This window comes from Dermacentor albipictus, chromosome 4, assembly GCF_038994185.2.
Source record: "Dermacentor albipictus isolate Rhodes 1998 colony chromosome 4, USDA_Dalb.pri_finalv2, whole genome shotgun sequence".
Lineage (NCBI taxonomy): Eukaryota > Metazoa > Arthropoda > Arachnida > Ixodida > Ixodidae > Dermacentor > Dermacentor albipictus.
The window spans coordinates 108,197,635-108,219,108 of NC_091824.1; the positions used below are offsets into that span (position 1 = coordinate 108,197,635).

At 46.1% G+C, this 21,474-nt stretch overlaps 1 protein-coding gene across 2 annotated transcripts in view; it reads right to left on the reverse strand.

Annotated features, from left to right (window-relative positions):
- LOC139059238 (serine proteinase stubble-like) overlaps positions 1 to 13,874 on the reverse strand; it is a 63,670-nt gene extending 49,796 nt beyond the window's left edge. Inside the window, exon 1 of one of the 2 annotated variants that reach the window (XM_070537383.1) lies at positions 13,256 to 13,874. The gene's annotated coding sequence lies outside the window, so the exon portion shown is untranslated. Of the gene's footprint in view, positions 1 to 4,706; positions 5,375 to 13,255 lie in introns of those variants that run through there. The other variant, XM_070537384.1, reaches the window with a different exon arrangement.
- Positions 13,875 to 21,474: the final 7,600 nt, after the last annotated feature.

Below are 21,474 nucleotides of genomic sequence, written 5' to 3' on the forward strand. Positions count from 1 at the left end.
GAGCAAACTCGAAACATCGAACGCCAGCGACAACGGCGGACTGCGGGCACACCGTCACTGACGCCGTTCCCTCCGTCGCAGCCTAACGTGTGTGTAACCTCATTAAGAAACACAAAGGCGTAAGCAACAATTGAGAGAGACTTCAACGAACCATCGGGGTTTACCCACTGATAAACACCGGCGCCGCACGTTTCAGAACCACCTGTACGGAGTGCTTGGGCTGATAGTTTTCCTCCCCCCCTCTGTTTTTTTTTTTACCTTATCTCTCACTCTCTCTTTCTTTCTCTCTCTCGTCTTCTTTCTCCCTCAGTCTCTATTTTATGGAATCATACGCGATCAGTGACACTTTTTTTTCTTTCTTTTTTCCGGACATAATTGCACCAAGCCGTAATTTCCGTCCTAATTTTCGTACCATCGCCGTCACCACTGATATGTCGTCGGTTGGTCACTCATATGTGATCGTCGCAGTTCCAGGCAACGGCTGCGTCTGTTCCCCATTAGCGCTCCGCTTTCGCTCGCTCGGCCCCGTCGCATCTGCATTTCCCGCGCACACCGCGCGTGCGGTCCCCAAACTGGCACAACACGCCCGGCGCTGGCCGACCATGCATGACCGAAGACTCCGGTCGGCGCCGTCGGAGCGCGTGCGGCGTCACTTTCACCGGAAGGAAGCTTCCACGCGCGTTGCTTTTCACACCGATACACAGCGCGCAGGACACCGCGTGCCCGAGATTCGCGTTACGCTTGAAAAGGGGTTTCCGGCGTCAACTCGATGGATCGGTGTTAAAAAGCCCTTCTCTAAACGTGCGGATACATGGGAGTCTTCCGAGTACGACATGCCTATCGGGGACGGAGTCGACGATTACAGAATAAACATCAACCGTAGCAACATTCAGGAGAGAGAGAGAGAGAATGAAGAGGAAAGGCAGGGAGGTTAACCAGATATGAGTCTCCGGTTTGCTACCCTACACTGGGGATGGGGGACAGGTATTCACGGAATGCCTGTCGCCTGAGTTCTAAGTTTCGAAAAATAACTTGTGGCTCTCGACCGAAATATTTCCTTTTTTTTTTTGCTGCCACGTACTATCTGTTGCTGTTCTCTTCACGCTTGAACTTGTGACCTTGCAGGAGCTCACTGAAAGAACTACTTGGAATTTTAATTATGCTTTTGAAAGCTGTGAGGTAAAAAAAAAGGTGAGACAAGTCAGTGGCTTGATGTTAACGGTCAATAACGCGACTCCAAGCCCATACTTGTATGGCTGCCGTTTTTAGGGTATTTACCACTGTCATACATTAGAGACGTGATCAGAGACATCTTGAATTAATGGCTCCTGTACAACAGTATAAATATCGTCAGCGCCGCGTGCACCACATCAGCATGCGCTGTGCGATCCTGCAACCTTCACCGTTTTTTTTTTTTACGGATTCCCATAAATAATATTACTCGCCGTAACTGCAAATATGAAGTGCCCATTTGGAGCACGTGAAGCCTTTCTTTGTTACCCCAAAACTGGGCAGCATAAGCACGCACGGATCTTCTCCTATCAAGTTGTGCTCCCTTACCAGTGTGGCAATAACTGAAAAGCAGCATTTGTAACATGCTTTCAAGCTGCAACGTAACCGACGCTTGCTGTATTGCCATCAGCACAAGTTATAACGACGGGATAAGCAGCAAGAGAAAATGAGATGTTACAGGGAAGAGAGCTGTGATTATACGACGTTAGTTGCATGCAGTGCTACCGAAATATGGCCGCCCCCAGTTATAAACGATACGTGTATGCGAAAAGCATTTAAGTCGGTCTCATAAAATAAAACAGGGTCAACCTTTTTTTTCGCTTTTTTTCATTTTTGTGAGTTTCAAGCGCGAGGTACAAAACTCTTGAAGTCGTCCTCCTCGTGGAAAGAAAGGAATAACCTGCACTAAGAGCGTTTGCGAAACGGTATAGACAGTGGAGCACAGGACGCCGCAATATGAGCGCATACAGCAGCTGAAACTGATGCTACAGAACTGAACTGCGGCGCAAGGTGATGCAAGGTTTCGCCCTATAAACTGAAACATTCAGGGCCGCCCTGCAAACTGCCATGTGGCTTCAGCGTGCGTTGTCGCGCAGGGTTTGGCCACCAACGTTTCAGAGGTTGTTGCAAGCATCTCGGCGAGAAACGTTGAACAATAAGCGTGCGGGACGGGCTTACAGCGTTACAAAATGGCCTACCATAAACAAATTTTATTACCTTCCGCGATAAATGTCCTAGCATAAAGCGGCGCGTCGTTCATATTTACCTGCATATTTATGTACAGGCACGTATTTTTGCAGCGAGATGCGAGAAACCGAGTTACCTACTCCTCGTAAAGATACAACTACAAACCACACGTGGCTGGTAATGCGTACCAATGTGGCTTCAGAGTTCACAAAGTCATTTCAAGCAGCGATTTAAAGTTTTGCTTTCTTCGCATATCATTGTGCTTTTATAATATGAAACCTGAAGAGCAACGTCGAGTTCTTTTTCGCAAAGTGTGAGATTCTGCAGCGTCGTTGTTGAACATTTAAAAGTGCAAAAAGAAATAAGAAACAAACTATAAAGAGAGCGTCTCTCGACGGCGGCCAACGACCTGCAAACGTTCTTCTGTTTTTAAGCTCTGTCATTAAGCTCATTCCACAGCTCCCCGTAATGGGCTTGGAACACGGTTCGAATAGATGACGTTATGCAAAGTACTTCTATATGCAAAATGCAGCTAGTGGGGGACCTGTATAACTGAGGCAATCAAGGGGCAATGCTGCCGATGAATGGTGAGTCGATTATGGCAGCACGTTGACTTCGACAATGGCAGACACATATCCTATCACCAAGTGTCGGCACGGGATTTTAGCGTGGCAGATTCGTGTAGTAGTCGGAGATCTGCAGAGCAACTGATCACGTGGTGTGGTCGCGAGAATTTACGCAAGAGACCTGTTACAGGGCCCTTGGCCCGATATCTCACACCAACGAGGGGAGCCATGAAAGCACTCCTACAATTCTTCGGAAACACACGCTCACATTCAAGGCTATCCTACGGGCGCTCTACACTATTGTACATTTCTACTATTCTACTATTCTATTCTACACACGCTCACATTCACATTCTACGGGCTGTCAGGACATGTCCGTAGATTCACATTATTATTATTATTATTATTATTATTATTATTATTATTATTATTATTATTATGACGACCTTGACTTTGGCGCTTACCCACCCAGGGGGATCGGCCAGGAGGCGGGGAGATTTTGTTTATGTGTTCAAGTAATCAACCTAAAATCTATAACTTTGTTGCATAATTTGAAGCGAGGAAAGTTCAAAACGGTTCAGTAGGCTGTAATTCAATCGAGAGAAAAAACATATATATATATAATATAAATGAGCCAATAAAGGAGGAATTAAAAGAATAATACGGCCAACAATGAAATCGGTTTGATTAAGTAATGAGTTTTTCTAAGGCGATGCACACTTTCCTGTGTAAGTGCCCAAGCACAGACGCTCCAAGAGACAGCAGTACCGGAGTGTTCAATGGCAGGCCGAGCTGTCGCACTGTAATTTCTAATGTCATTTTTCTCAGGGAGGAGAAACGCCGGTATTCCAGTAAGTAGTGCTCGATCGCCTCTAATGAGTTGCAGAAACTGCACAAAGGGGATATTGCCAGAACAGATCAGTGCATGCATAAATTTAGAGATGGTACTACTGCGAAACATCATGCCCCTCCATTTCTCTTCTTCCCGCTGGGCAGACTAGCGGGTTATACAGGACAGTTGCCTCCGGCCGAACCCTCAGCTCTTCGTCAAATCAATTTCCCCCTCTCTCTATCTATATCCTTTGAATACACAAAGCAGAAGAGAGGAAGAGAGCGCGTTGTGTATTTCCTCGACTGTAAAATTCCTCTTCACTTCTACGAAACTGACGCGAGCTAGTACATTAGTAACGGCATTACATTTTAAGGCTAAGCTCAGGCTGGACAGGGCTCCTGATAGAACCTCACCAGCTGTTTTTTCATTGTTCTTTCGTATCATATAAACACGTTTACATGATCTGATGGGATGTTTGTACAAGAGGATATGCCCGAAGAGAGACTAGGAATAATTGAAACCTTGTCCTGAGCGTGGTATATATATATATATATATATATATATATATATATATATATATATATATATATATATATATATATATATATATATATATGTGTGTGTGTGTGTGTGTGTGTGTGTGTGTGTGTGTGTGTGTGTGTGTGTGTGTGTGTGTGTGTGTGTGTGTGTGTGTGTGTGTGTGTGTGTGTGATACCTCAAAGCTGGTTGTCGCTTCACTAAACAATTCAGGAGAGTAAATTTTTTACCTGCCCTTGGGAATAGAATGATTTCAACCTCTAACTTCGGATACACGAGAACGCCCTAGCGTAACAAAGCGCTGATAGAACGGCTAGTGCTTACAGGGGGCTTCCTTTACAAAAAGCTACACTGAAATTTACATGAGTTGTTCCGCGCTACATACTGTGCGGTCGCGTGTTTGCTTTACGGCGAGCGTGGGCGAGCAGTTTTATTTTTTCTGCGCACCAAAGCGTATACATACGCGGAAAAAAAATACGCAACAAAACACGAGGCACTGGCCATTAGAAAACGAGGAAAGTTTGGGGACACGTGCGGAGGTTTCATGCATAACGAAGGACTCCAGAACGCACCTTGTTTTCGAATCTGGACCGTAGAGATCCGGGACGACTAGATACAAAGATGCACGCAAGACGGTGCTATGAGCAGGCGGCGGGTGCGACGGGCCCTCCTGGCGTGGGACGCCAGAGCAGGAGGCGAAGGAGTCGACGAACCCGGTCGTCGGTGCTTGGACGACGTTTCGCGTCGCTCGGGCACAGCCGCGTCTCTGATCGCGCCGTGGTTGTCGTCCGCGCTGACATCAAGCACTCCGCACACCGCGCGACGGCAATGTCACAACGTGCCGCAAATCACCGCAGAACTCGACGTGCAGACTGGCAATTCACCCGCATTTGGCCGCAGGTCGGTGGAACACAACCTTCAGTCGAACGTAGCCTTGAGGTGCAAGAAGAGGCGTTAGGACCCTACCAAAACTGCGATTTGTGAAAGCTAGCTTGAAGTCCTATGTAATACGAGTATGGCATGTCAATTGCTTCAGCGATCGCTTCGCGAAAGCAACGAGAAAGAGGAGAATAACGAGGCGTCGATGACGGACGATTGTCGAAAGTGAAGTCTTCCTCTCTCTATCTCACGCAGCTCACGTGCTCGGCCTAACGACCCCGACGAACGACCGCCGACGGCTCGAGGAGAACGACGTATACCGGGCAAGCTGCCACCGAGTCCGGCTCACCACGCGTAGGGCAAATGCATACGCGCGCACTGGTGAGCGTCTTCTTGCCTTTTCGTTGTCGACCGGCGCGCGCGCGCCCCACGTCAAACAGCGACGCGAGCGAAAAGCGGCATCGCGAAATTTCCCCGCGTCGCCGAAAGTGGGCCAGCCTGCGCCGTCTGACCCATTTCGCCACTCGAAGCGCCCCCCCCCCCCCCCTCCGCTCCTCGTTCGAAAACCACTGAGCCTCTGGTATGGTGTACTCTCCATCGTTCCCTCCCCTTTGCCTTCTTAACTGTTCTTCACCCGAGGAAAGTAAAAAGCACAGACGAAAAGAAGCACAAAAATGCACTGGCACAGTCAAATGGGGCCTGCGGGAAAACCCCCCCTCCTCGGTGGTGTTGCATCCGCGCCGTACACGAATCTTGCTTTCAGCCGAACGGACTTGAAGTCGCTTTCCTTCTCGTGGCAAGCAGGATTTGGTCTGCCGGGTGAGCCCCACTTGGTGGCGAACACCAGGGGGAAAAAAAACTTGGGAAGCGTTTTGCCGTTGCCGACACTCACGACCTACGCTATGCGCGAGCGGCGTTTCTGTGAACGCGGCGATTATATGACACACCGCAAATGCGCGTCCGCAGCCCTTGACGATGAATAGGTGCGGACATTGTTCGCGCAGCATAGTTGGCGGGCTGTAAAGCGACAGCGCGCGACGCTGGGCGGAGAAAGTGCAAGGGCGGAAGGCTTACGTGTTCTCTTCAGTCGTATAGAAGACCAGCCATGACACGGCTGACGCGAGAACTGTGATGTAGTTAAAGGGCTTCATAAGAAAGCGCAATATGCAGATATCCGTGCCTGCACACTTGATTTCTAGAATTGTGCCTCCTCGTTCGATTCGAGTTCACTTTGCGCCTTTGATCTAAGAGGTTTGTTTTACCATATATGCCACCCATGATGTAGTCAGACCTATGACTGGCGGGTTCTGAGCGACAGAAAACAAAAGCATATTTGCCCTGCAGCACTCGCGTGCCTCGACTCAGTAGCTTTAGGAACGCTCTATTGTGAACCGAACAAGAAGCTACATAACGTAAGAAAGGCGACAGAATAGAGCGATACACTCCCGACTTTTCACGCTACTTCCGTCATGTCTGTTCACCAACTATGCCAACTAAATATTCTGTGAGCGTGATCCATGCAGTGGCAGATATAATAAATGGACTTAATGCTCCTCTCTTGTACATACGGCAGGACATTTTGAACTTCCCAGCGGCTGCGAGGCAAAAGGTACGGAACTTTTCCCCACTCTGTCATGCAGGTACCGAAGCCAAAGCTGCATAATAATGGAAGCCATTGATACTACTACTACAACTACTACTACTACTACTACTACTACTTCTATTACTACTACTACTACTACTACTACTACTACTACTACTACTACTACTACTACTACTACTACTACTATTACTACTACTGCTGCTACTAAGATGGCCTAAAACGTGGAATATTTCTATGTAGAGAGGGAGAGAGAGAAGTCTAAGCAGGAAGGCAGGGAAATTAACCAGGCTGAGCATGGTAGGCTACCCTGCAGTGGGGAAGGGGGAAAGGGGATTGAAAGAGGAGAAGGAAAAAAGGAGTTCACAGATTGCACTGTTGCACACATAAGCGTTCATCACTGAGTCAGTCACAGGTGGTCACACAGCTGGTGCATTTCAAGAAACGCACCAGAGCATTTGTGGCATTGCCCACAGCGGACGCACGAGGCCACGGGCTTGAGATCTGCTCTGTGAAAGGACGGTCGTCCATGTGCCCCAAAGTTGCACAAAGGGCACTCCTCTCGTATTCGTATGCAGAGCAGTCACACAAATGTTTGGTCGTTTCTTCGACACCACATCTGCTGCAATTGAGACTGCCCGCCATTCCAATCAGGAACGCGTAGGCGTTTGTGAAAGAAACTCTTACTCGCAAGCGGCACGATGCCATTTCATCCCGTCGGTTATAACCCGGTAAAAGTTGCAATGTTGCATACGGGTCCATGGTATATAGGCGCCGGCTGGTGAACTCCGGTGCGCTCCATTTCCTTACAGTAATAATACGGGCAAGACCGCTGAGGTGCCGCGCTCCATCCGTTCTTGACAATGGTATCGAGGTGCTTTCACGTACATCGCGTGCCACACGGGCAGTTTTGTCGGCTCTTTCATTGCCAGTAATGTTGCAGTGCCCAGGTAGCCACTGAAATACAATGTAATATTTCTGTATGGTTGCCGCGGTACTAATGCGATCGTGCCAGGAGCAAAGTTATGGTGCTCAAAGCACTGTTCTGCATTTACAGGCACTGCCCTAGTCGTTTTGACGTCTTGCTAGGTCGGATTTGTTCGGAATGGTGAAACGATATGACGTGGTAGAAAGTTTACAACAATGTGACAGTAGATAAAAGGTTCGAATAGAATCTTTGACCATTCATGGCATGATGATGAAACACTAGAAGCATAGCGCGGGAAGGACGATCGACAAAGACTAGAAAGGACAAGTGCTTGTCCTGTCTAGTCTTTGTCGATCATCCTTCCCGCGCTATGCTTCTAGTGTAACTATGTATTACCAACCAGCCCAAGCCTATACTCTTCTGAAGACCATGATGATGAAAGCCTTGAGAACTGTGTTTGTCTGAGCAAAGTCGTCGCGCACGAGGCAGAAGAGTAGAAAAACTACTTGCGTACGTACCTCACGTAGTGACAAATGTTTGAAACGAGTCCCTCTGCTAGGTAACGCGCTCGTTGTAGTGTTTTACGTAATTTATCCAGCTGCGGGTCCGAAATGATGGACCCGCACTCCAGTATTGACCCATTGTTGGAAAATAAAGGAGCTCTAACATTTTCATTTTGGCATTTGCGAAGTCATACTTGGCCTGTCGCAAACTGCTAGCTTATGAAGGTGTAGTGCGCATCTAGGCTACTTCAGCTTGTAAACTGCACATAATGTTATCAATTCTAATACAACGGCAACTGGAAAAGTTGATATGAAAATTACGTGAATGCTGACAAGACGACGTACTGTTCAAAGGTGTGATACAGTCAACGACGAAGGAACGCAGAAATTTTACCTAGGTTCAGACGCAAGAAGGGCAGGCGAATAGCAGCAACTATTACCACTGCGAGACATCAGGACTCACAACGGACCACGGCTGAAGTGTAAATGGTACTTATAACAGTACGTTAACCTCACTAGGTTTTAATCCATGGTTGCCGCAAATATGGTGCGACAAGGCGAGGACAAAGGACGTAGTGTAGCTGTGAATCCCCTCCAACTCGCTCAGCTTTCTGTACTTTTGCTTATCAGGCTGGCGACAGTTGAGATTGCACTTGAGATTGCTTGAGACTTAGCATGATGATCCACTGACGCCGGATGCCACTCCGCGTGGCGCCATCGACTTTCGCAAGGTCGCGGTTTTGATCGGTCCACGCCATCTGCAGGTTGCACTACGGTGCCGTGTTGCAGTAAGTAGCGCGTTCACCCGCCGCGGTTGCTCAATTGCTACGGTGTCAGGCTGCTAAGCACGAGGTCGCGGGATCGAATGCCGGCCACGGTGGCCGCATTTCGATGGGGGCGGAAACTCTCGTGTACTTAGATTTAGGTGCGCGTTAACGAACCTCAGCTGGTCCAAATTTTCGGAGTCCCCCACAACAGCGTGCCTCATAATCAGATCGTGGTTTTGGCCTGCAAAACACCATATCTTTCTGGCAGCGTGTTGTTTGATATGTGGTGATTTCTAATTAGTAGATAGAGGGCGTTAACGAAAACTGGAACTTGTCATCCCAGAGCACAATGTAGCAGTGAGCGACGAGTAATAACAACACGTTTAAATTCCCGAAAGAGTTCCTGGTGGATGTTTTGAAAGTGTCACAATGCATCTGTGCACTCTTGTAATTAATTCAGACAGCAGACTTCTATCGGAGGACCTCCTGCTAGGTGCATGGCCGGAGAGTTGGAAGACGATAGAGGCAATGCGTACTTTTTCACGTTTCTTAGGCGGCACGGGCCTGGACTCGCGCTTGTGATGGTAACACTTATGCGATGTGTACTTTCATCTCGTTTCTCCCATCATCGTCCCCCACTGCAATCCTCTTTCTTCTCCTCTTTCGCTTCCCTTGCGCAGAGCAGCAGGCCAGATACTTCACTTTCCGGCCGACGTCCCTGCCTTTTGCAGAGAATAAACTTCTTCTTCCACCGCTTTTCAGAACTTCAGCAAGAAAGGCTGTCCCGTACGAAAGTGTCTTCTATCTCGAGAAAGTTGCGTAGAAATTTGTGGGGTCAGAAAATAGCATCATCCTTGACTAAGAATCATGCGAAATAATAATAAAAGGAGGATCGATCACCCTTTATTTTCACCGCTAATAAGCTGTATTCTGCCCCACACAGTTTTAACTAGAACCTTCCAATGCATCAATATAACAGGCACTTAGTTATATAGCAGAATTGTAGCTCCTGCTCTGGCTTCGTTCACAAGTATAGCCTGCTTGCGAGGTGTAGCCATTGTGCAGTTTGGGGAGCCTTTTGCTGTTCGGCTTTTCCGACAGGGTTATTATGCCTCAATTGCGCTACAATAAAAATAAGCCATGTTGTGAAATACTTGTAATAGAGGTCTCAGGATTAATTTCGATGGCGTCGTAGGTGACATTAAAATTGATCCACTGACATGTTCAGTTTTTGTCGACTGTAACCGCGCCAAAAGTAAGTGAGGTGTCAGCTGTAGTTGAGTATTAATAGCAAAAAGGAAGAACAGTTTTACTATTAAAAAAACAAAAAGAAAGCACGTCTTTCACCCGGAATCAAACCGGGGACCTTATAGGTATGAAGCGCACGTGATAAGCGCTACACCATGGAAACAGACGTGCCGGCTGTGCTGGTCAAATCAGTGAGCTTCGTACGGCCTGCGAATTCGCGAACACCGCGGTTTTACGTAATAATATAAAGGTCACCAAAATGAGCTTCATTCTGCTATTGGAATGGACGACCATTTGATTTGCGATATACAGGAAGGCATTTCGCTTAGAACACATAATAACTCCCTCTCCCTTCTCCTCCTCCCACTCTTCCTCACGCAATGTTCTTTTTAATGAAACATAAAATTCAGCTGTCACAACAAGGTAGGCAGTGAAGCGTACACATTTTTAGTATATTTTAAACTTTAGGCTGCGAGATTCACTTTAGTCAAGCATTATTACCTTCGGTTAATAACACGACAGCTAGCCCTACGGGATGGTTCACGTCTGACAGGCTCGACTGTAGGTATGCATTATTAGGAACCAGGGGCTTTTTGGGTGTACTTTCGGCGAAAATTGGTCTAAACATAGAACTGAATTTTTTTGTCACAATTGCAGATAATTTTCTAAATTTAGAAGCCACTGGGGAAAAAAGATATCTGTCGCAATAGAAAGATTTTCAAATCAGGCTCTTCATCTGCAAAACTACATTGTTCTGCGTTAGAGGAACGTTGGCAGGTAGCAATGCGTTGAGGTTGAAGCTGTAAGCAATTGTTCAAACTGCCTCGTGGCGTTCACCAAACAGATTCTTTTGTCTGACGTATGAAGGGCAGCTACAAATTGTATTTTCACTAGCGAATAGAACGGTGAAGTAACATGTTCGCTATACAATTAGTATGCTTTAAGGATCAGCGGGCTCGGTAACCTTTACCTTTCGTGTGGTTTACTGCGCTACATTTAACAAAAAACACACCGTGTGAGAGAATTGAAATGCCGAATCAACAGTTTCCCCAGCAACAAATTTCAGCCAAATTATTTTCTGCTAAAGGATGTTTATGATCAAAGTGGACTTGGTAAAGAGTGGTGTGCTATCTTGGTAAGGTGTCTATCCTCACCGCCATTTTAATGTTTATTGTAAAGCTTGACACCACCTGACATTGCTTGTTGCTCCGACAATGGAATCTATAGCCTAAGTAACATGGTCCGAGGATGAATAGGAGCATTTATAGGGCTTTTTATGTGTGTTCGTGTTGCGGTTCATTTTGAGAAGACTGCCATTAACTCGTTTGTTTGTTGTGCTACCCAAAAGAGTCACTTCGGCTCTGAAGAAAATACCACTAAATAAATAAATAAAAGAATGGGCTAGGGTCCACTTAGCAGCAACTAACCTAAGCGAAAACCCTGTTGAATTTTTAGAAACACTACGGTGTCAAACACAGCCTCCAGTGACCACTACAATCTAATCACCGTATGCAATAATATAACAAGGACAGAATGCTTCCTGTGACCTGAGCCAAATCTGAATGATAAGCCTAATTAAAACACAGCCTCCAAACTCCGAGCTACGTTAAAAAAAATACCCGTAGAATGGAACTGCTGCAAGCACGCATAATGAAACATGTAAGAAAACAAAGTCAATTTGGAGAAATACATTAGCCACAACTTTAACGTTCAAGTCTATGTATGGAGTTTCAGGCTGATGCATGTCTTGAGGGTCCGAAAGCTGCGGATTAATTATTCCCTGAAACGGTATCACGAATCTAAACACGCGAGCACCCTCGAGCTACGGACCAATGCGTCAAGCTTATTTGCTATAAGTGGCGTATTGGCTTCGAAGGAAATGCTTCCAAAGTTTAAGCCAGGCGTCAACTGGAGGGCGACAAAGAATAAAATGCAAACATAAAAAATATAACACCACTCGCGTCATTTCAAGCTGCTGCCTGTCTAATGCATGCACTTTCCTTAATAGCCTCTCGTAAGCATTGACCTCAGTACGGTACCGCATCTCATATTATTTCAATATTTTTTTCTGTAGCAACTTGCAGCAAGACTGAAAGATTGTTTTCGTAACCTCGCGGACGCCGTTCAGCAATGCTGTTGTCGGCGCAAGCTTAACGAGGAAGTTACCCCACTGTGCAGGAGTTAATGCAATGTTTCAATGATATTTGCTTGTAATTACGTTGTCTCGTCAAGTAAAATGCGTTTGCAAGTGCCATTGACGTGTTTAGCCTCCGTGAACCGTGTCGCTGTATTCACATCCATCTGCGATGATTGCTATAAGTGATAACACGCACTTGTTATTCAGCATCAGTGCGGGTCATTCTCTTCTTCCCCTAGGCTCTTAGTTTATTTTCCGTGTTTCAAAGGCAAACAGCCAGAAAAGGATTTTTGATTCTTTAACTACAATTTATTTACGAGAGAGCGCTAGTTAGTTGTCTGGGCTAAAAGCTGTAGGAATAGTTTGAAGGAGTTCCACGCAGCTGGTGTCCCAGGTAACCTTGTGGTGTCCCGACCCCGAGGTCGCGGGTAGCATTCCCAACGACTGCGGCTACATCAGGGTCGAAATGCAAAAATACTCGTGTACTGAGGTTTCGGTGCGAGGCAAAGAATTTTAAGCGTCGCAGTTACTCCGATGTTTCCCGCCTATGCACCCACCTATGTTTCGCACCTATGCAGCGCACTAAACTGCATGCGCTGTACAAGCTTCTCTGTCACTGATGGACCATCTCACCCAGATCAAGGTATTTCTGCCCGCATAGTTGTTTTATGACGTAGAGCGTAGTACCATGAAATAATGTTTAATAGTAACACAATCGAAAAAGGTATATTGCCACTTAGTTACCCCGTTCTCGTATTTACTTTCTTAAATCGATGCACGTAAAGGCGTATGACCAGACGTGACACACTTGACAGGCCAGCATGAGTAGAAATGATGTTTCGACAGAGCAGGATGGTTTTAAAGAGAACCACTACATATAGACTAACGAAAGCGCTGCGTAATTCTTTGCGGAATAGTTGTCAATATAGTTTTTACCTACAGCCGAAATAGGTGGTCGTAACGATGGCACTTTCCGTGAGGTTTCGGACCCATGACTAAGACATACCAGACAGTGCAGCAACGTCTAATAAATTGATGCGAGACGATTTCCTTACTCACATGGACTCAGTGATGCGCATTTTCCAGCGCGAACGTCTTCTCCTCCACCCAGCCGTCTGCGACGTGGCGCGCGACAGGGATCGCCGGCTTGTCAACCTCGCGGCTGGAACGACGTCAGCATCGAAACCACTAACCACACAGACTGGGACGGTGCGCTATAACCTTAATGTCATTGTCATTGGTGAAGGTGTCATTGCCGGCGCATGACGATATCTAGCGATCCGCAAGGTTTCTCCGTAGTGCTTGCACAGAAGAAAAAAAACAAAGAGGACGGAGTAGAAAAATGAACGGTTTTTCGTTGAACAATGTAACTTGCACGGCCGCACAAACCACCAGCGCACTCGACGAGGTCTCGCAGGCTTCCGAAAGAGCTCGGGTTGTCGCACCGTACGTTTCCCTGCCAGCTCACGTCCGCATAACTGCGTCGACGACGTTAGCGTTACCGTCACCTAGGCCTCGCGTTGCCTGCGAAGAAAAACGGGAAGACAGCCGGGCGCGAATTTCGGCATCCCGCGAGGGGCTGCTCAACGCTCTGTGCGCAACCCAGTTGCTCAGCTGCTAGGGGCTCTTAGTCGCTGTTGGAAGCTCAGATGGAAAGATGGCAAGAACTCCCCTTTCATTTCCGCTCCCGCTCTCTTCCCCCCAAAATCTTCTCGTCCTACAGTTCCGCCTTTATGCCATTATCATTCTTTATTCCTTCCACGCCACGTGGCGTCGCCGCACCACCACTGCGCGTTCAACACGCCTTGCTGACTTCGTGTGAATGGTGCAGAAACGCTGTCGCGCTGGCAGCATGCGCGCTCGAGTGACTGGCCTTTCTTCTTGTGGCGCACGCATTCCCTTCACCTCCGTCGAGGCATTGTGCCACCTGTCGGAAATTCACGACTGCTTTGGCACGCGTTCCTACACGGCTTCCACAACATCGCGCTTCCCGCGTTGCGTGCGGCTTTGCGCCGGAACGCACACGAGGTGCCATATGCGGGCGCCCCCTTCGTCCTTCCTAGCTGTTTATCATTCCTATTCTTCGCCTCACGTTTGTGTCCTTTGGAAATGGCTTCCGGCTCGGGCGGCAGCGTCCGCCGTCGAACAATCGGCTTCATACAGAAACAGCAGCGTATACCTAGATATTTAAATGAGAGGAAGATGTCGTTGAGACTGGGAGCCGTACGGTGTTCGCAAATCACCGCGTGTAGGCATTGTGATTAACATATTTATTGCGAGGGATCTTGTTTGGGTTCCCTTTTACTTCGTCAGGTTTTCTCCACTCACCTGACCGCTCGCGCATTAAACTCGAGAATGGCGAAATACGCCTAGTTAACGTCCAAGTTAAGGTTTCAATTTAGCATGGCCGCAGTCTTCGAGGAATGAATAGACGGCCCGAAAAAGCCATTTAGCATTGTTTTAATTCGTTTAGAAACTTCGGAGCTCTTCAGCTCTACATCCAACTCGGCCCGACGCTCGCGGTATTATCGAATGCTATGTGAGTGTAGCCTATAAACATATGCTAACTTTACCAGCTTCGTCACTTATAAGCATGAAAGAACACATCACTTGGTGATGCGCTTCATATGAATGTACATCAGAGTCGTTTCAAGTATTCAGGAGCTCGATGACATGTGTAGAGAAATGCGAAGAAGCGACAGAATTGAAGTTGACGTACAAAAGTAAAGCTTACTGATATATATATATATATATGCAAATTATACATAATGCTCCTGCATATGCTTCCAGGACGACCGGAGAAAGATCTCTGTCCCGTGTGTCAGATGTATTAGAACAAGCCGGGTACTGGGACTCCGTCTTTTCCTAGATATTTCCGGCAGGAAATTTGCATATGTATTCCTCCTTTGAGCCTCCGTGTCGTGCGTAACTTTTTACGGTATCATCAGAACGGGCGGCGCCGACCAAGGACTGCCGTCTACGTAGGAAGCACTACCTTGGGCACTAAATCTTTGCTTAACGCACTAGCGTATTTATTCGAATGTTAGTCAATCTATTTTATTTTTTGAAAGGTTTACCCAAAATGACCTGCCGAACTGTATTCGTAACTAAAGACTCTCGACCTACATTCGTGAACAAAGCCAGCAAAAGCAACGAGCTAAGAGAGTTCCTCCGTCGCACCCGCGCCGTAAAGCCATTCCGGAGACTAGACAGACTGTCTATAAGAAATTCTGCATATCCAACGCACTCGACGGCACCCAAGGGGCGACGTAGTTTGGGGTGCCAAGGACGATTTCTGAGGCAGTTCCAACGTTGATGAAGCTTGCTCACCGGCAACCAAGATTTAGTATCCTAGTTTACAGGGAATAAAGGTGTGTCATGGTTAACGTTTTTCGGTTTTCTATAAGGATATGAGTCGACCTATATTCGAGTTATGATGTTTTTTTTTAATTTCTCGGCAAGTTTAATATATAGGGGTCGAACATAAGTTCGTGTTCCACATATCTTCGAGCAAATACGGTGCTCAGACATTCAAGTCTTGCGGCCGCGAACGCAATATTTCTACCGTTCAAAGTAAAGGTGGGGCAACATCAATTTTTTCGAATACGAATCGAATACAGATAGTAAGCATTAAAGAGCTCTTTAGTCTTTCTTTTTTTCTTTTTTTTCTTGGTTCTTGCATTGCACGCATAGCGCCCTCGGCGAACCTCTCCCGAGCAACGTGCCTCTGGAAAGCCGATGTCTAAACGGACGGCTGCTTGTACCCGTCTTATAAACCGATGGGTTTATAAGACGATGGGGTGATGATGATGGGACCACGCATTTGACGTCCTGTAACCTAGCGGGGGCGTCCTACTCATTGCGCCATGGTTTCGATTTCGGTTTATTTCGGTATATACTTAGGTACCACGCCTGCATGGCTAATGCACACACACACACACACACACACACACACACACACAAAAGACAATGGGGCCAGCATCTCCTTCCAGTTCATATTATTAATAAAAAATAAAAAAAAACAGCTGACTATCAGGGACAAATGATCAGTTTAATACACAAGATCAATAATTGTAATTTAGATAACCTACTCGAGTTACTTGTCACCATATCCAGAGCCTGGTTGCAAACCAGCTTTCTAAGAATGAATGGCTGCTGTATGACCAGCTTTTCAAAAACGCTGAATAAATGATTGCCGAAAAAAAATATCAGAAGTTATGGGGGCTCATGAGAAGTTATCATCAGTTATCAGAAGCTGCTGAAGAACTTGTCTGCCGCCAACATGCGTAAGATTGATCCTTACAAGGAAAATATCACTGGTTGTAGCGTAAAAGATAGCGCTGCTGCATGGCTAGTCTTCCAAGAGCACTAAATGGCAGACTATGAGCATAATACATACGTCCTGTAGGCTTCCGCCGCGAAGCCGTAAGCAAACCTTGCATTACCCGTTTTGTACCTGCATTACTTCGAGAACATTTGTCCTTGCTTCGTTTCTGATAATTTGAGGTAATTTGTTTAGCAGACAAGTAGCAAGATTTTAACAGTAGGTTGTTGCAAATAAATTGGTTAGACTCTACCATTCGGAAGTGCTGAATATTTCATTTTTGAAACTGATACGAACAGTGAGTGTGTAATATTCGATTCGTATTCCCAACTTCGAGTACACCACCCCTAGTCTAAAGCAATGCAATCATTTGCATCTAAATGCACGGCAGTGAAGTGAAATGGGGGCAGTCAATTTGAAGTTTGCAGTCCTTTTCCATTAAAGTGTCGTTGTGCTCGCAGTCACGGAAGGGAGGTGTGATGCATCAGTCATGTAAAAAGTCAAGATGTTGGTGTATTGCAGGATAGCCAGCTTCGACGAATTGAAGTGACGTCAACGAAGTTCACCAAGAGCACCTAACAGCCTTGCACAGCCTTTCCAGCAGCAAAATATAGTGTGCATTTATTCCTCACAGCCACTAATGCCCAAATAACGTAAACGGCGTCTTACAAAAATTGCATGAGGATTTAATGAATGCGTTACTGTAGACAAAAATTTTCAACACAGTGCCTAATTCAAATTTAAAACTCAACTTTTAATAATACTACACATGTGTGTTAACAAATCGATGTATCTATCGTCATCAGTGCATCGTCGGCTTGTGACCTTTGAGGAAATTTTGCGTAAAAATTATTTCTTTAGGTTATTCTAAGAACCAAGTCATTGCGCCCGATGCTACCTGCATTTAATTCTTCCCCCTGCAACAGCGAGGGAGAAACGGGAACAAGGAGATTAATCAGGTTGCACCTGGTTTGCTGCAATACATTTGGGGAGGCTCGAGGAAGCGAAAAAATAAAAAAGTAAATTATTAAAGAAAAGTGATAACAATGATGCGCGCGCATTCATAATTAAAAAGGGCAGTAGGGGTATCGGGTGTCTCTGGGCATATAACAGTCACATCACTTCACATCACTTTATTTTCCTTAAAGACCCCTTCTGGGGTGTTACATAATTAGTGGGGTTTACAAAATGCAGGCGTTTACAGCGGTCGAAAATGTGGCAGCGACATGATGGCGAAGGCCATTCCAGTCAGTTGCTGGTCGTGAAAAAAAATGAGTTCGTGATGAGTTCAAAATGAGTTCAAACGAGCTCGTGGACGGAGATATTGAAGAGGGTGACCGATGCGATGGGATCTGCGTGGTGGGGGTGCGCTGATGTATGGTTCTTGTCTTATTGATGAATAAACGAACTTGTGCTACAAGACAAGACTGGCAGGAATATTACACAAACCTGATTGCAGTTTTAGAGATGATATGCTAACGTCGTATGAGCATGAAGAGTGAATGAGCCTGGTAGCTTCGATGACATTTATTACATATGCTTAATGAGTGTTCGAGATGGCCGATGCGTATTCCAGTTCTGATGAGGGAAATGTAAGCTTGTAGTCTGACGTGTTGTGGAGCTTCCGCAGGTGACGTTTTAAGAAACCTAATGTTTTATTAGCCGATGATATCAGGTTGATCACGTGTAGACGCCAGGATAAGTCTTCAGAAATGGTGATACCTAAGTATTTGTAAGACTGGATGAGGTCACCAGGGGAGCTGTATATTCGAAAACAAAGGGTTTGCGACTGCCGTGAAAAGACATGTACTAACATTTGTTAGGGTTGAGTCTCATCATCCACTACGAACATCAGTTTATCAGATTGTTTAGGCCTGCCTGAAGGGATTCTTGGTCAGAAGGGTTAGTCACTGAACAATAAATAACGCAATCATTGGCGAACAAGCGTTTGCGACAAGATACGTGCTCCTCGGTTAAGTCGTTAATGTAAATGAGGAATAACAAGGGAGCGAAGACGGAACTCTGCGGGACGCCGGAAGAGACTGGAAGTGGGTTCGAGGGTTGGTTATTAATAAAGACCGACTGAGAGCGATGCGTGAGGAATTCGTTAATCCACCTGATGATGTTTGAATGTAGGTTCAGTTAGGAAAGTTTAAGATGCAAGCGTTAGTGAGGTACTTAGTTGAACGCTTTAGGGAAACTTAGGAAGATGGCACCAGTTTGTATATTAATATCAAGGTTGGCGTGAATGTCATAAAGAAAGATGGCCAGTTGAGTTTCGCATGAAGAACCCTTACGAAATCCATGCTGTGATGGTTGAAAGAAGTTATTGGAATCTAAGAATGCCGTGATTTGGGGGTTAATGACATGTTCCATTTTGTAGGGTGTACTTGTTAACGCAATGGGCCGATAATTATGAGGTTAATCATTAGTACCTGTGTTGTGCACGGGAGTAACCTTCGCGATTTTCCAGTCATCTGGAATAGATCCTTCAGAGAGTGATTGTGAAAACAATAAACAGAAAATACTCGAACAGGTTGTTCAACATTTTTGAATTGATGTCATCTGTGCCAGCGACAGATGAATTTTTTTTTATCTATTGCGCACGATCTTCCACTACTGCTGAACGTTGTGGCTTTCACGGCTTTAGTAATAATAAGTGGTTATGTGAAACATGGTTCTTCGGATTTGTCAGTAAGAACAGATGAAAATGCATTGTTAAAGGTGTCTGCACAGTTGGTATCAGTCATGATTTCACCAGTATTGTTAGCGAGGGTGATAGCGCGCGTTTCATTTGTGTTTATCAGCTTCCAGAATTGCTTGGGGTTATCGACTATCATTTTTGGTAGCTCTACTTCTTAAAATGAGCGCTTAGCCCTTCCAGTCGCGGCCAAGTATTCGTGTTCAGCTTCACAGTACTTTTCCCAGGCGTGCGATTTTGCTTGGCGCTTAGCTGTGCGAAATGGGCGTTCTAATGTTGTTTCCGAGTCTTTATAGCGTCCTTGTGAACCAAGGGTTTCTGATTACTCTATCGAAAGCTGCATGTTGGGTTGTATTTATTCATTAGTTCGATAATGTTATGCTTCAAAAGTCTCCTTTTCATTTACACTTCTGAAAAGAAAGGTCGTTTCAAAGATCGATAGTCGAGTCCATAGTCTCAATAGTTTCATTGCGATAGTGACTGTACAGACGCTCAGGACACATTCACGCCGTCGGCGCCGCCGCTGCCGTGTTGTCCCGGCGACGGCGCATGCGCGGCTCGCGCGCGGAGGATTGCTAAAATCAGCTATGGCTCTAGTAACGTTTGTTACAGGGTCATTAGAGACGTCGAATTTGTTTGGTGCAGCGAAATGGATGCACCGCTGACGCTATATATACGCTCAATCGCGGCGGAATAAGGGAAGCGTTCTGCCTACCGCTGCCGACACGAGCGTTAATTGAGCGCATGCACACAATGAGTACGCTATATAACGTTCCTGCCGGGCTGCCGTGTGTACGCTCCGAGTCTGAGCAGTGAACGTCAAGCCAACGTTGTATTTCACTGCGCGCTGACTAACGACGAAAGTTTCCCGTCGGTCTCCCTCCGTGCACGCAATTATCGCGATGCCACGTCCACAACGCTATTGGCGGCGCCCGTCACGCGAGCCAGAATGAAACAATGTGGCTCTCTTTCAGAGGTGAATGATTGGCACGCTGAGTGCTTTTTATGGGTGGAGCTCGTTCGTAATATTTGAGTTGTCACCGACTACATGGGAGATTCGCTGGCTCGCTTTTTATAAGTAAACTGTTGTTATGCGATGCACCTAACGCGCCAAACGTCTTAAGCTCCTGGCGCTTGCACGATATTATTCTACATGTTCTACATGTCCTACATGTTCTACATTATTCCACATGTTCTTGTACCTAAAGCTGGAGATAAAGACATGCTCATACAGTATACACTTAGTGTAGATCGACATCAACCGGAAACATTGATTACGAATTCTTCATGAACATTCTTACCAAGAGGCTGAAAGCTGTAATATAAGCAGTTAGTGTGGTGACCACCAAACTTGTGGTATACAAGGTCGATCAATAGTTACAAATATGCATAAAGCCTGGTCCGTACTGGGGTTCTGCTATGCTGATTCAGACAGCGTCGCAATGCTACAGCCTGGTATCGAAAAAAGAGTTTGATAGACTACCTTGTGATATAGTGTTGGCAAATGTAGAACACGTGGGCGTTGGATACGTTTTAACGAAGGGCGTCGCCATGGCATACAGAGGTTGCGCGACGCGGCAACCTCTGTATGCCTCTGTAAGCGAGGTGGTTGGCGCGGCAACCTCTGTATGCCTCTGTAAGCGAGGTGGTTGGAGTGCGCATCAGAGCGCAACGCTCGGTACGTCAATGCTGCTCTTTGTCGCCATTGCCTTTCCCTATTATTTTTTGTTTGCATGTACATTGAATTTTTTGTTTTGTTTGAGCGTTATTAATAGCACTGCCATGCGAGGATTACGTCTCTGTGCAGCGTAAGTACCTATTCTTGCTTATGCAGACGACATAGCACTATTTTGTGCTGTTCATGAACGCAGCATTAACGATGTTAAAGTCGTCGAAGATGTCTGTGATGTTAGTGGCAGCGAAATCAACTGGCGAAAGAGCTCGGGATTTCGGCAGGGTTACTTGCCAACGACTCCAAGCATTTACTGCAGCATAAGGTGTGATACGAATACAGTATCCCATTTGAGTATGTCGTTGGAGAATTACGTATGATTAAAGAAAGTATCAGGCAAACTGAATTAGACAACAAAGATAGGTGATCTCTGCTAGTATCGTTTATTGCGTCATCTTGCATGTATGCATTGTCTTCGTGCTCTCTTTCATGAAGCCGCTTCCTTTGGACTCTTCGAAAACCAGCCGACGTAAAGCAATGTTTCGCTACCAAAGGCCGATATTAGGCCGAGATCTTCATTG